We start from the raw sequence: 10,239 nt of genomic DNA on the forward strand, positions 1-10,239 counted from the left end.
ACAAAGGAAAAACATTAAGACAAAGTATAATTTGAGATCTCATTGAACTTAAAAATATTATTTGATTTTGAGATACTTTTTGCTTTGGCTAAGCAATAGATAGTTAATTCTTTTCAAAGTAAAAATTTTAAGTTGATAAAAAGTAAAGTAATTAGATGTAACAAGTTGACGCAATTTTTTTACTTTGATCCAATGAAACACTTTTTTCAGTGCATCCTCTGCACTTCAGTAACTGTCTGGTTCAGCTCAGCTTCTAAATCTGACCTCAGGAGACTACAGAGGGTAGTCCGGACTGCCGAGCGAATCATCGGTTCAACTCTCCCATCTATTCAAGAACTGTACTTATCCAGAGTGAGAAAAAGGGCTGTCAAAATCACTTTGGACCCCTCACATCCAGCACACTCCCTCTTTGAACTGTTGCCATCTGGTCGACGCTACAGAGCACTGAGCTCCAGAACGACCAGACACAGGACCAGTTTCTTCCCTCAGGCAATCCATCTTATGAACAGCTGATAATAACGGCGAACACACTACACTTGATATTTATATACACATACACTTTATTTATCTAACACACATACTTAGTATACACTTAAATTTTGCACATAATATATATGTACATACATAACTGCATTTTGTAATATACCTGCCTACAATTGTCATTTGTATATTGTCATGCACTATCTACTTATTTGTATTTTTTATTCTTTTATTATGTGTTTTATGTTCTGTCGCTGTCATTATGTTGTACTGCGGAGCTTCTGTCACGAAAACAAATTCCTCGTATGTGTAAACATACCTGGCAATAAAGCTCATTCTGATTCTGATTCTCTCACAAGTTCTTGTATCTGCTTTTACTGACAATATTCACCTGTGCACCTTTTCCTACCACACTTTTTCTTTCCAGTTAACTTTCTATGAATATATTTTGATACAGCACTCTGTGAACAGCCAGCCCTTTCAGCATTGACCTTCTGTGACTTACCCTCCTTGTGGAGGGTGTTGATGATTGTCTTATGGACAATTGTCGAGTTAATAGAATTTCCCATAATTGTGGTTGCATGTTTTAAACTAGATCAAGAGGTACCCAGTATTTCTACTCAAAATTAAACTTAAATCAAACTAATCAAGCTCAAAATGTAATATTAAAATTTTTTGAGATATTGAATTAACCTAAGCTGTAAATCGTAACCATCAGAATAAAAATAAAAACTCTGGAAGTATTTCAGTTTGTGTGCTATTAATCTATGTTATAATAAAGTTTGCTTTTTGTTTTATTTAATTTTCAAAAAATAAAGATCTTTTCCATAATGATATTCTAATTTTTGAGATACACATGTATAATGAGCACAATTCTTAACCCCAACCAAGACCTCACAAATTTTCAAACCCTGATTATGGTCATGACTAAAACCACACTGGTATACATTCAGACAAAACTCAACTTTAAAAAAAGATAATTAAATAAAAATAATTGGTGAAAAGTGTTATGAGGAAAAATGGCTGAACTATTATCAATACCCTGATATAATACAAATATCCTGGCCAATTAAAACTCCAAGTGGATGAGTTTGCCTTGGATTGTGACATCCTCAACTTTGGAAAGAAATGGCCCAAAGACAATAATAGCCAATTTCCAAGTAATAATAATCAACATGAGCACTAACATCATTTTCAGCCATGTGGATCTGTATTATGAACCCATACACAATTGAGCATGCAAAAGTGAACTCAAATTATTAACTGAAATGGAAAAACAGGTGTCTTGGAAATTCTAATTCAATAATTTGTAGAGATTGAGAATGAAAAACCAAGCAGAGTTTTGTCTTTGCATTGCATTGCTTTAATTATCTGCAGAGAATAAGGTGGTTTACATACAGCTTTAGTCTGTGTGCAAAAAGATAACACCAAGACTTCCAGCCCACTTTTTATAATATGTAAAAAGATACACTGAAGGACTGATTAGGACCTTCGAGCCAATCATGTTGCTCAGTGCACATCACCCCATAACACATGCACAAAACTGCCCGTCCCTGGTACGGTTTCCCCATAAATGTTATTTTTCAACCTAAAGTAGTTACATGCACAAGTAAAATAAAATAACTCAATGTCCCTATGGACTAAATATACTACCTTGATCATTGCATATTAAACAAAAAAAAGTTAATTATTGAGATGAATGCAATCAATACAAAATAAACAAAACATTCCATTAAAACAGGTGGCATTATATAACAAACTCATCCATGAATTTAAAAAATATATACATTTATTAAAACCTGACACAGATGAAGGTTCAGTTCTGAGACTTAATGTACTATAATGCCAATTCACCAGGTCATAAAATTGTGCAACTATACAAGCAGCCAACAATACATGGACCCTGGAGAACTAAACCCTTTGTCGTTACAACCGAAGACTAATGAGGTACATAAACTACTCAACTACAACTAGTAGCTGTAAACTGATAACTAAATTAATGCAGGATTTCAGAAATACCACAGTTCAAATGCATTAAATAAATTTATAAAGCAATGATTTAGGATACCTTAAATATGGATTTGAACCTGTATATACAAAATCAAAGTTGACATAGGGCCATTATCAAAATAAGAAAAAATTATCTCAACTAAAGGAGTACACTAAAAATATAACTTGAGCAGAGGTTAGAAAGCAAAGACGCCGCAGGGAATTGAACCCCGTCCTGAGAATCAGGAGTGCCTCCACCGGAGTCTTTTGCTTTTTTTCTTATGAGGTTAAAAAAGCAAAACCTGAAGGAAAAATCCTAAGATTATTCCCTCAGGAAAAGAAAAACCTCAAACCTGCTGCTCTACAACACTCTGGTCTTCTATGGCTCTTCTTCTTTAGCCTGAAACTACACAAAGACTGCAGGTATCCCCCCAATCCCCGGATAAACTCTTCAAAACATTCAAAATGTCATTGCTACTACTGAAGTAACGGTAATTTTCATATGCTTGGAAGATCAAATCTCTGACCAGCAAGGTCTTGAACAAGGTTGCACTTGCATTCAGTTGTGACATGTTCTCATTTAAAAGCTGAAACAGAAAGAGAAGAGTTTAGAGCCCCCCCACCCTGCCCAACCCCAATGTGTCATAACCAATGTAATTCAAATGTCAATTACCACCAAACAACGGTCCAGGTCTCGAAATCCCACCAACATGGCCAGAACAAAATCCTGCCTTTGGGAAATCACCTTTCCTGTAACTAGACAGATGCTCGCAGGGTTTTTCCGTTCCCCCCCAAAGACTCCCCGAACTATTTTCATTTTACAATCTTTAGAAGGCAAAAGTGCTCGTAAAAACTTATCTTCAGCCATTGACGCTTTACACCCAACTCTTCAGAGTAAAGTTTTAGAAAGTCTACAGCTGCAATGAAAGAACAGAGCAAAACATTTTACATGACCACACCCCCCTCCCTCCACTTCCCAATAAAATTTAAATAAATTTACAATCCATTGCAAATACTTGTTACGCAATTGCTTTGACGCAAGCACATCCATCCAATCCCATGTTACGGCTCGATCTCAATTTTAGATGCATCACAACAGCATACCTGAAAAGAGAGAAAGTGTTGCCCCAACCCTCCCCAAAGCTACCAAATTCCAAACACTAACATTGGATTTGATTGAATTTTTAGTGCAAGTGTTAAGTGCATGCATTTTTATGAAAAAGTGAGTGCTTGTTCTACCCACACATAAGATTAAGATCAACTACATGTACTTAACTCAGCAGATAGCAGCAGAGCGATGCTCAATTAGCAGCAAAATGACGAATGAAGTTGATCAGAGCGACTGGATGTTTCATCAGGCGGTTAGAGCTCTCCCAGACGACACAAGACAATTTTGCTCCCTAAGTGAAATTGACCTAAGAAAATGAAGAATTGGAGAAAAGAAAAAAAAAAAAAAAGAAAAACGGGAAAGACGCGCAGACACACAGGGGGGCTTCAGCGAAGGGCTTCCGAGGATAGGACAAAGATCAAGCGCATGGTGGGGGATTTGATCGCCATTCATTAAAGTGAAGACATTCACCAGGGCAACTGCTCTCACAGACAGCCTCGCATTCAGATGCAGTTGAGAAGGCGGGGGACAGACGGGTAATCTGAAACAAAGAGCTTCTACACACAAACACTTCCACCACACTGACTTCAATACTAAAGGAGTTAAGAGATGTAAAAGACACTTAAAAGTGCATGAAGCATAAAAAAAAATTTAAGAAAAAGTGTAGCTTCTGAAGCATAGGTGATTGATGTTACTGAAGATTACAAAATGTTACATGAGGATTCTACAATCAAGTTTAAAGATTCAGACACCTGTTAACTACAGACTCCACAGGACGACATCATGTAACTTTCACCACACAGCTGGCTGATGAGATTTCTGCAGAAGAGAGAGAATAGTGCAAAGCCCTCCCCACCCCAAACAAATATTTTCCAGAAAACTTTTGGCTATATAGCCAGTGCCAAATATAGCTGCACAGTTGCACAGCTTTTCCCAGCCACTCTAAATTTGGAGTTTGGAGCACATTTGTGCAACAGCTGAACAGACTATTGCTATACATTTGTAAAGCAACTGTCACCCTGCACAGTTGCGCAGAGCAGTGGCTGGGTAATTAAACATTTTAAAAGTAAAGTACAGTTGAAAATCTTCTGTAGCACAACAAATTGTCCTGCCTGCCGAAGTATTCAGTGGGACCGGATGAAGTGGCATTCTTCACGAGGCTTCGTAATATTCTGCAAGACCAAAAATGGCAAAAACAAAAGACCCCCTCTGCCCACCCTTACAAAACAGCCCAATATCCAAGTAAAAACAAAGTCTACAAGAATCAGGTATTAAAAGGGTAGGCTTATGTATAAGAGACTACAATTTAATGCATAAAGCATATCTTCAAGTTAAATTAGTATATTTTGCCTTTCTTCCTTCGATCTGAGTACAGTAGAACTGGACTGATCTGCCTCTCCACCTTGAACAGAGTCGACATCAAGCCCTGGCATCCAAGCTCTACAAAAAGCGCCAAGCTTTACACTCACACCTGAAAAAGCACAGAGAAATACCCAAGAAAGCCCCAGACATACCCCAAGAAACAAAATGCATACCAAAATATTTCAATCACAACAAGCTATGCATTTATTAACTGAAAATGGGAACAGTTACAGAATGTACACTTACATACAAATTACAAAGCTAATTTGTAATAAGTGCTCGACCACACAGCTTAACAATAGTAACAGACTATTAATGGAAAAATGTTAGGAGCAAATGGGCTTGCTTAGTGACCTTACGTGACCAAAAGAGGCTGAAGTTGATTGATGCGAAAGCAAATCTTTACATACAATGTTAGGATGACATCTTCAGTTGAAAGCATTCAGGGAACACTGCACACTGAAAAATGCAAAGGGGGAGGAAAAGAAAGCCTACACACATCCCCGCTCATAAAGATACAAAATTTTAACCAAACAATAAGCAACTAATACAATTACTGCATAGACACTTAGCCATCAAATTGTATTCAAGTACAATACAATGACAGACAAAAGCAAATGAATGCCATTTACATGAATACCCAATTACTTGCCATTAGAAAACGATAAAAGCATCTTGGCCTCTATTGAAGTAGCTTTGCTCTTTAAGTGGGGGGGTGGAGCAGATATTGGTTGGACCACCAGCTTTGTTCTTTGAGGGTTTGTTTCAATCTGTAAGAGTCAAAATTATGCAATCCCCCCAAGATCTACAAACCCCATAAACAATATCAATACATACAACCAATATCTATACACCATTCAATAATGAGACAAAAGAGTGCCATCATGATGTGTTAAATAAATGGAAGCGTTTGATCCCATGCCGCATTACCAAAGATGTAAACGCTGGTCTAGCTGCCATGGAAGCCTTGTAACAGGGCCACTCATCCACTGGCAGACACACTGGTGGTTCCTTCCCCCATACAGCGCTATTCAAGCCACTGCACCCTTACATAAAGCCGCTTTCACAAGCTGCAAAGTCTAGGAAAAGATTTGGGTTAACGGCCCACACCCCTCCCACCCCATTGCCCATTACAATCCCAGACATTAAATACCGATATATATTTATGCACGTATATGGTTCACAAATTCCAAACACGACTTAACAAATTCAATGAGGTACCTTCCTAAATCCCATCAAAGTAGAGGCTTTCCTTGTAGCTTTGTAAGAATCGTTACAGGAGTCAACAATTTGACTTTAAAAGGGTCCACACAACATCCTGGAATCCCTTTTTGTTCTATCGCCTCTAATGTGACCAGGGCCTGTGGGAAAGAGAACTCGAGAAACGCATTTGCCCCTCCCAAACCCCCAAAACACTGTGCAATAACATTATGCAACTACTCAGAAACTGCATTTGCAAAATCTGTATGTTAATACTTTTACAGTGGCACTTTTTTTTTTTTTTTTTTTAAAGAACGTGTTGCTTTTTCCTTTTTTTTTTGTTAAATAAAAGCACTGTTGCTTTAATATAATTAAAATTCATGCATGAACTCGTCAAAAATTTTACCGGCAGGCAATACGCAGCTGCCCTGGCATCATATGTCGGCCTGACGTAGCGGGGGTGGCAGTAGAGGTAGTTGTGTCGTGTAGGGACGGACTCAGGGGAACTTCAACTCCGAAAAACCCTTCGCATGTAGATTGCTTCTCAGGACAGACCTAATGGATTTAAGCGGATATGGGGACGGCTTTTCCAAGGGCCTATAACCAAAACGTAGCGGAGGCGTGGTCGATTAAAGATGGTCATCTCCACAGCACACTAACGCCATTCATCAGACTTGGCCAACAACAGGAAAGATGACACATCGGAATTTCAAACACTGTCACTCACCACGCCTGAAAAGGAAAGAACAGAACTTCGCGAGCAAAGGTGTTCTGGAATGCAAAAGCTACTGAAATGACTTCAATATTACACAGGATACCTCTACCCATACAAACCAAATGCCCTCTTCATGACTTTGCTATGGCGAAGACCCCTGATACTCTGCTTGTGAGCCCTCTTTCTTTCTCTGCTGCTGTTGGGACATTCATCTTTGGCTTGCTCTGATCTAGACCAGCTGAGCTCCCTCTGGTGGCGTAAGTTGTTCTGACGCTAATCTGCCTTGTGGATCTGGCTCCCCCATCTGGATACTGCTGCTGTTGCCTGCTCTGTGCCCTCTGATCCTCCCCTGGTTCCCCTCTGGTCCTGCCTGGCCCGCCATCTTGTCCTGATTCTCCCTGGTCCTGGCCTCTGCTGACGATCTGTTCTTCCATCCGTTGTCATCTAAGCGCTAGGTCGTTACTGGATTAATTAAACTCAGTCCATTTCTCCTTTACTCCGTACTTCAGTCTTCTGATATTTTTGGATAATGAAAAACAAGCTACGCTCCAATTTCACAGCTGTTACGCAACACGTGACTCAGTCCGTAAAAGAGATCTTTTAGATGCGTCGTTCAGAAGTGCGTCATCGTAGCTGATTAAATCTTTTCTTTCTTTCTTTTCTTTTTTTTTTTATTCATGAATTGATGGTCGAAAAACTGGTTTTACGTAAAAAAAAATCTTCAGAAACAAATAAGCTTCAACTATAACCGTCGTCCATTTCTTCAAGTATGAGCTCACTTGATGTTCAGGTTTCTTATTAATAAATGGAATTAGACGGGCTTCTCCAAAAGCTTCAAAAAATAAATAAAAAGACTAGTTTTCTGTATGCCCGGTGTTTATCTTAACAGTAAGCGGTTACTGGTTGTTCTGTTATGGTTTGCAGACAAAAGAAACGTATGCCTCCTCTTTTTCTTCTTTTTTTAAATGATCTAAATCTTGTCGGATTGTTCTCCTCGTGATCTTGGATCTGCTAACCGTCGCGAGCGCCATTTTGAAAAGGCGTTGCTAACGTTAAGAATGAGAAAGTACCGAAAAAAAGCTTTTAAGTCACGTCACTTCATAAAAATCTCGTTGAAAGAATAATATATTTAAAACTAGCTTAATAAAATAAGATAACATGGTCATAGCTGTGCTTGGTTTAAGCTATTAATCAGATGGTTAAACGTTAGATAGTAGTAAAATCAGCATAACACATCTATAACGTTAAAAAGCTTTTTTTTTTTGTCTTCCGTATTACAAAACGTCTCGTCAACTATTTCTTCAAAAAAAGTACTTTTAATGTATAATAAAGCTTTCATTAAATCTTCTTCACGTTAAAGGTAATTAATAAAACGCTTTAGTATAGTCAACTGTAACAAAGTAAGAATAAGCTTGAAAGAGAAACCGTTGACAAAGAATAGTGCCTATAGTTATCTTCAGAAAAGTAAAATATAATAAAGCGAAATCACGTCACCAGTTCACCGGGCCCTGCCTGCCTTCCTGAGCGCCTCACCCCGTCCTGACGTGCTTTGTTGTTACCATGGTTTTTATAGACCAAGGGGGTAGATAGCCGGTCGGTTTCAGCTCCTTCCGCCGCGTGATTAAAAAATAGTTCCTCTCAAAATAATTTTGAATGCAATTTTTAAGAGTTGTTTCAAAGATATATAGAGTAGACCCGCCAAATATATGTTTCTATGAACAATTATGAACACTGTTATACGTGAAATTGAGCATGTAATCAAAAACAATATCCTGGTTTATGATACATTGTGTATACGAAAATTAACCATGGTTTTAATACAAATAATACATTTTAAAAAACATGCTTACTGTAGTTAAACCATGGTAACCTCAAATTAACCATGGTTTTGCTATATTAACCATAGTTTAACCATGGTATTTACAGTAAATCTGTGGTTATGTAAATTGTAGTCAACACGCCAAAAAAACATGGGTTACTACAGCTTTACTATAATAAAACCATGGTTATTTTTCGTAAGGGAAACACCTCATATAAGACACAAAGTCGAATTAGAAAGCAAACATTGGCCAAATCTAAAAGCAGACTACATGGAAAGTTTTCTAAAAGAAATTCCCCACCATTTCCACTCCTGTAAGATCAAGATTTTCACAGCTACTCAGAAACGCAAGGCGATTCATCATCACAAATGTTCTTTTCAAACAAAAACAGTTACGTCAGAAGCGCAGTGCGGATGAATACAACATGGATAACACAACCCCCATCTTTCAATCCAGATAAAACCGGTTTTAGTGCACGATCTTCTTTTCTTTCTACTGCAGTGCCCCAGTGCGCATGCGTGTAACATTTTTTTGGCTTGAAAAAGACGATAGATCAACTAAATGCCAGAATGTTCTAGTTTAATCCAGATGGAAAGTTTTGCGAAAATAACCCTGCTTTTTTGGAGGTCAAGAAATATACATTATACGATATAAGGTTAAATAAATGGCCCATCATGAAAAATGAGGGATTCGGTCCATTGTTTTTTGTTTTGATCTAGTGCTTTACTTGTGCTGTACGTTTCTCATTTGTAAACCGCTTCTGATTAAATGAATAAAGGTACATTTAAACGGAATTCGCAGTGGCTATTTTGAAGGAACTCCTCACAATGCATTGACAGATTGGGTGAGGGGCAAACGCGACCCCCAGCACGTCTCCTCTAGTGTTTGTGCTGACGTTCACATCGGGATGAGGGGGAAGGGCAGTTCACATGCTCTTTAAAACACGAAATTCCAGTGGATTGCCTGTTAATATCTAAACATTCATCATGTAATGGGCCGGTAAAAACCTGTTTAGTGATGAAGCTTTTGGTACTCCGTTAGTAAGCATCAATTAATCTGTTAAACGGGTTTATATTACACTGCACTAAATAAACACAACAGTTTGGGTTTACATTTTAGGGATCATCAAAGTTAAATTAAATTATTTAATCTCCAAAATGTATGTAAATGATTAAATTTGTTTTTCATTCCTAAAACATGCACGTACGAATGATTTATTATTCTCGGCTGCTCTCGTCATCTGTGCGACAGCTTCTGAAGTGACTTCGCAGATTCGTCATCATCATGCAGTGACTTTACAACCTACTGCTAAAATAACTTTGTCTCGTTTTACTCCCTATGGTTATATTCGTTTCTATTTCATCTTGTCATTTTGCGCCACAACGCGGTATGTAAAAACGTATTAAAACCTAATTAAGATCTTAATGTGACGAATTGAAAAGTGTGGAAAGAGCTGCATATTTGGGCCTGGGTTTTTTTTTTTCATTTGAAAGTTAACCACTAGATGGCACCGACATCACACTAATAATCACGTAACATTCTTTAAGTAAAGTCCGTTTGCCCAT

At 38.0% G+C, this 10,239-nt stretch overlaps 1 long non-coding RNA gene across 1 annotated transcript; it reads right to left on the reverse strand.

The window, feature by feature from the left end:
* Positions 1-1,820: 1,820 nt before the first annotated feature.
* Positions 1,821-9,034, reverse strand: LOC128027522 (uncharacterized). The gene is made up of 2 exons (XR_008186749.1): positions 3,486-9,034; positions 1,821-3,386 (listed from the first exon to the last, which is right to left on the reverse strand). It is a non-coding gene; the product is annotated as an uncharacterized LOC128027522 (long non-coding RNA).
* Positions 9,035-10,239: the final 1,205 nt, after the last annotated feature.

The sequence above is a fragment of the Carassius gibelio genome, chromosome A14, assembly GCF_023724105.1.
Source record: "Carassius gibelio isolate Cgi1373 ecotype wild population from Czech Republic chromosome A14, carGib1.2-hapl.c, whole genome shotgun sequence".
Taxonomy (NCBI): domain Eukaryota; kingdom Metazoa; phylum Chordata; class Actinopteri; order Cypriniformes; family Cyprinidae; genus Carassius; species Carassius gibelio.